This window comes from Amblyraja radiata, unplaced genomic scaffold (genome assembly GCF_010909765.2).
Source record: "Amblyraja radiata isolate CabotCenter1 unplaced genomic scaffold, sAmbRad1.1.pri scaffold_4_ctg1, whole genome shotgun sequence".
Taxonomy (NCBI): domain Eukaryota; kingdom Metazoa; phylum Chordata; class Chondrichthyes; order Rajiformes; family Rajidae; genus Amblyraja; species Amblyraja radiata.
In genome coordinates, this window is record NW_022630571.1 from 233,338 (window position 1) to 239,877 (window position 6,540).

The following is a 6,540-nucleotide window of genomic DNA, read 5'->3' on the forward strand; positions in this document are numbered from 1 at the left end:
AAAAACCTCTGAAATGCCACTATCATATCTGCCTCAACCACCAACCCTGGCAGCGTGTTCCAGGCACCATCTCCCCTCTGTGTAAGAAAGTTGCCCTGCACATTTCTTTTAATATTTACCCTCTCACCTTAAATCTATGCCCTCTAGCGTTTTTCCTCTTTCCTGGGCAAACCTGACTTTTTTTTTGCCTCATTTTCATCTCCTTTTGACCCATTTTGTCACATCTTAATCTCCTTTTCATTTTTAACCTTTGCCTACCCACCTGCCAATCAAAACTGTAACAACCTATCACTTACCAGGCTATGTCCTGCTCCCACCTCTTTCCACCTTCCCACACCCCCATCAGCCTGAAGAAGGGCCCTGACCTGAAATGTCACCTGTACATTTCCTCCAGAGATCCTACCTGACCCACTGAGTTAATCCAGCACTTTGTGTACTCCACAAGATTCTGGCATCTGCAGTTCCTTGTGTCACCGCTTATATTGTTTTCCTGTAATTCTTTTTGCAACAAGTCAGTGCGTTTCATATTCCCGATGTGAAGAATGGTCAAGTTATAAGTCTGTTGCGGGCAGCTAGGCTGCTGAATGACTTGGTGGCTGATTAGACAGTCCCCAGTTGTTAATGGAGCAGGAAACCTGGCCAGTCACTTGATCACTTATAGACGAGACAACTTCATTTAGAAGTCCGACAGCACCCCTTCCCTTGGATACCGCTCTGATCCCTATCACTGGCTGACTGACCAGGAGATACCAATCCTCAGCATTATTGATAATAGCTGAGTTCAATTAGATGATATTGGTTGCCCACTTGAACCTTGTCAGCCGCCTCCTTACAAAACCCAAGCATTCTAGCGGAATAGGGAGACCAAGTGGGACCGACCCTGGTAGCTGAGTGTTTCCATAATTTTTCTGTTTTTATTAGACATTAAATAATGCATTTAAAAGTGTCGCAGGTGTGTGCACAAAGTTGAGCAAGTGAAGCAATGAATAAGCAATCTTGGTTAAAAAGATCTAAGAAAGCCAATAAAACATTTTGAAATCAGTAATTTATTAAAACGACGCCTGTAAGTGTTCAATCATTAAAGTATCATATTTGATGCAGTAAATTTCATCACGGCAATACAAACTGTGTTCCAATAAATTAAACAACATTTTGAAGTGTGGTCACCCTTGTAATGTGGAAAAATAACAGCAGCTAATTTGTGCACAGAAAGATCCCAGAAACAACATGGTATTGATCAAATAATCAATTTTAGTGTAAACTAGACCCGTCGGGCCCGTTCCCCGAGACAATATTCCACCACAGACCCATAGCCCCCAACTGCGCAGGCACGGCAGACAGGTTCCCGCGGTACATCCTTTTATTCTGAGGCTGTGCCTTCTGGTCCCAGACTCTCCCACTATTGGAAACATCCTCTACACATCCACTCTATTCTAGGCTTGCTTGCATCATTTATGTTGATCACAAAAATATTATCGAAAAGATTGAAGGAAGGCTTTTTTCAGACTTTTGGCGAATGGACTGCAAGATTTGGAAGGACAAATGTCAGGTGACTGATTAAATCATCCACTAAGTTCTGGAGTTTCACCATTCCTGGTGTGTCCCAGGTTCCAGGACTTGAGGGCTAATTTCCATTGAAGTCATGGAGACACCATTGATTGCTAGATTCAGCCCCGTGACAAATGCAACATTCCACAACAAAAACACACGCACATTCTTTCAAATTATTCTGAGAATAATGTAAAGGAGTAAATTGGAATGCAAAGGCACAAACACGTCAACGTTGCTCCACAAAAAAAACAACGTTTGATTGTTTGCCAGATACAGCATGGAAACATGCCCTTCAGCCCACTGAGTCCACACCAACCACTCCCTACACATTAGCAGCAATTTTACTGAGGCTAATTAACCAATAAATCTGCACATCTTTGGGATATGGGTGGAAACCAGAGTACCTGGAGGAAACCCATGTGGTCACAGTGAGAACACGTGCAAATTCCATGCTGTCGAGGTCAGGATCGAACACGGGTCTCTGGGGCAGTGAGGCAGCAGCTCTACCAGCTGAGCCACTGTGCCGCCCCGTAAGTCACCCCGAATTATTTAACAGTAATATATATTTTTTTAAATGGTAACGCAAGGTATTTGCCGATTAAAAATCATTTTAACTCCCCTTCCCATTCCCATACCAACTTTTCTGTCCTTGGAGTCCTCCATTGTCAGAGCGAAGTCATATGCATACTGGAGGAACAGTATCTCAGATTCCGCTTGGGTAACATTATCAACATTCAACCCTCCAACCCCTCTCTCTATCCTATCCCCCTGTCCCCCTCCCAGTTGATTAGTACAGGTGGCAGAGGTTATGGGGAGGGAGAGATAAATCAGCCATGATTGAATGGCAGAGTAGCCTTGATGGGCCGAATGGCCTAATTCTGATCCTATCACTTACAATCTTATGATCCCAAATGTGCACGTATTTCTCCCATTCTCCCACCCACGCAGCAACCCTAGTCCTTTCTCCTCCTTTGCCCACTCAGCTCCCATCCCAAGTTCCTCAATACCCTTTCATCCACCTGTCTTTCCCACTCCCTTCTGTCCCCTCCCATCTATATCCCTCCCTCTGGCTCTACATTTCACTCCTCCCCTCTCTTTACTTGACACTCTTTGTCTCCTTTTCACTTCTGACCGTTGTCATTGCTCAAACCCATCTGCCAAACGAACCCTCCTCGCCTTCTCCACTCAAGCCGCTCTTTCCCAGCTTTTTTACCCTTTCCACAGTCAGACTCAAAACATCACCTGTCCATTCCATCTACAGATGCTGCCTGGCCCGCTGAGTTCCTGGTCACACACTCATCTCTCTGCTGCCATCAGGGAGAAGGTACAGGAGCCTGAAATCTGGTACATCCAGGTTCAAGAACAGCTTCTTCCCCACAGCCATCAGACTATTAAACACAACTTCAAACAAACGCTGAACTATAACAGCCTATTGCACTTTATCTGTTTATTGATGTGGGTATATATATATTCTATGATATATGGACACACTGATCTGATCTGTATTTATGACTACAATATCCTGTTGTGCTGCAGCAATGCAAGAATTTCATTGCCTATCTGGGACACATGACAATAAAATCTCTTGACTCTTGACCCACTGAGTTCCTCCAGCACTTTGTGTTTCAGCAATGCTTCCATGCTTTATAACTCTATAAATCTATAATTGAGGTAATAAAAGTATGAAAGGTAGAGTTTGGATAGACTGCAGGAATATTGCTCAATAGGCTCCACATGCAAGAAGTTAACTCTATCCACTTAAAGGCACGGAATCTTTCACCCAGGGAATTGGAACCAAGATCCAGAGGAAATAGATTTCAGGTGAGTGGGGAAAGATTTTCTTCCATTCATTCCTTCCATCCATTGGGCCAACGCCAGAATACTGGACTGGACTTAGAAAAGGGCTCCAAAACCTGGCACTTCTTCCACGTGGGCTCAGTAGACTATTTCTGTATACTTTGCTAATCAGGAATGTGCTTAGGTATGGCAATATTGTACTGGAATGTATGTAAGAAAATAATTTCATTGTGCATTTGCACATGTGGCAATAAAGTACATTTGAACCTTTGAGAGGGGAAGTGTCACCAGCGTATGGTGCAAACATGGAGAGACATCTTACCCATGGAGAAAGGAGCAAAAGCATCTCTCTTCACAAACTTCCCATCAGCATCCAGAAAGTTGGAAGGATTAAAGGATCTCGGGTTTTCCAACTGAGTTTTATCGAAAAGCACCGAGGTCAGTAATGGGATCACGGGAGTGTGGTGAAAATATAATTTACAATCGCTGTTATTCTGTTTGAAAAGCATTGCTGAAAATACATCCACTGAAGAGGAATTAACAATCTTGGCAGCATTTCCACTCTTCCACCTCTCACACACCTCCAATTTCCATCACTGCCAGCATCTTCACCCTCAGTGACATTAACCTCTGGAATTCTTTCTCAAAACCTCTGTCTCTCTACCCCTCACCCACCATAAGGATCCTTCACAAGACCTCCGTCTTTAATCAAGCTTGCCCCAATGTGTCATTAAGTGGCAGAGGGATACATTTTGAAAGAAGACCCCATTATTTATATTTTCTAGTCTATCACCACAGCTCTGTGAGATGCCAACGTGGCTTCTTATAGTACATTTAGTGTAGTTAATCATCATAAGACATTTAACTGGATGGGCACTTAGAAGTCACCCTGATGTACAAGCCCTTTCCTGTCCCTTTTGTCCACCTTTTGATGATTTCAATTTTAGGAAAACACTTTTCGCGAGATGAACTTTTCCCTTTAAATGTAAGATCAATTATGAGAAATAAAAATCAATTTTCATCCCAGTAGTAATGCCATCTGATGTCTTGCAATGTTATTGTTTCAAGTTAGATCTCGTAAAGGTTGTTTCTTTAGAAAGGAGATGAGGAGGACGTTCTTTACTCAGAGGGTGGTGAATCAGTGGAATTCATTGCCACAGGCAGCTGTGGAGGCCGTCTTTGGGTATTTTTAAAGTGGAGATTGACAGGTTCTTGATTAGTAAGTGTGTCAAAGTTTAAAGGGAGAAGGCAGAAGAAATGGGGTTGAGAGGGAATTCACAATAAATTGTGTTACACACACGACTTCGGAGGTTCGGCCGCAGGCCCAGTGGACGACCGGGAGCTCGCAGGTCACAGGTTGGTGACCTGTTTCCGGAGCTCCCGCAACTACAGCTGCGTCCGCTGGACTGGAGGGCGGCAACTTCGGCCTGGATCGCCTCAGAGCAGAGGGAAAACAAAGAGGGAAGAGACAGAGACTTTAAGACTTTTGCCTCCATCACAGTGAGGAGGTGCCTGGTGAACTCACTGTGGTGGATGTTAATTTGTGTTTATTGTATGTTTTGTTATTTATTATTATTATGTATGACTGGAGGCAACAAAATTTCGTTCAGACCGAAAGGTCTGAATGACAATAAAGGAATCTAATCTAATCTAAATGGTAGGGCCCTGAGGAGTGTTGTAGAACAGAGGGACCAAGGGGTACAAATACATAGGTCCCGTATAGAGGTGACAGAGATGGACATGGTGGTGAAGAAGGGTTTGGGGATTTTGGCCCTTCATGGGTATGGTCATTAAGTGCAGAACTTCGGATGTCATGTTTGTCAGGAAAGTATTTGAAATTAGTTCTCTGGCAATAGAACTAGAGAATAGAATTTCGATTAACTAAATAAATCTGAATACTGGAGTCAGTGATGGTGATGATGAGATTGTTGTTTAAAAATCATCTGGTTCACTATTGTTCTTGAAAGAGGAAATTTGCCATCCTTTCCCAGTCCAGTTGATGTACAACTCCACATTCTTGAATGTAGTAATTTAGCTCTTTCCTCAGTTGAGGAACAATAAAGAGTGGACATTAGCAAAGATGTCCACATGTATGAATGGAAATTGAGCCATTTTATACGTGCTAGAGTGGAGTTCAGTTTAGTTTAGTTTAGTTTAGAAATACAGTGTGGAAACATGCCCTTCAGCCCACAGAGTCTGTGCCGACCAGCGATCACCCATACACACATTCTATCCTACACACTAGGGACAATTTACAGAAGTTAATTAACCTATATACCTGCACATCTTTGGGATGTGGGAGGAAACCGGTGCACCCGGTGAAAACCCATGCGGTTACAGAGAGAATGTGCTAACTCCGTACAGACAGCACTCGTAGTCAGGATCGAACTCGTGTCTCTGACGCTGCAAGGCAGCAACTCTACCACTGTGCCACCCTGCCGCCCCTGTGGGAGTCTTTAAATCCACTGAAGAGGGAGATAGAGGGCTGAAAGTCTGAAGTAAAAACAAGAAAAATTCTGGAAACACTCAGCAGGTCAGGTCTTTGGAGAGTGTACTCTAACATATCAGGTCAAAGACACAATATCTATGGACATCTACCAGAAACAGGTTTAGTTAGGGGGAGAACTAAAATAAATTGATTAATTGAGCAGTCGTTTTCTGGAATAGGAACTTCTTGGTTTCTTTAATGCACACCTGAACATAAATTATTAGGAGCAGGCAGAGGAGAGTTGATCATCTCATTTCTTCATTTAGACTCATTTAGGCACTTGTAGTCAGGATCAAACCCAGACCTCTGGCACTGCAAGGCAGCAACTCTACCGATATGCCACAGTGCTGTCCACTAACTACCCTTTGAAATATCACAACAATCCATTCTGTTCAAGGGCAATTAATGATCTGCTTGCAAACAACACTAATTTAAAGAAGTGAAGAATCGAATTGATTTATCCAGTGTGCATCATAGCCTTGTGTTGTAACACAAACAAGTGACTGAGAATTATACAAGGACCTATACCGCTTACGTTAAATGAATTAAATTACAACACAATATTACCCCACTCAATCCTCCTTAAGTTACTGATGATCTGACACCAGCGAATTTATCAATAACACTAAATATGAGGTGAAGTCAATAATAAAACAACCTGCAAATCTTCGCATTAACAGATGATACAGGATACAAACTAAATC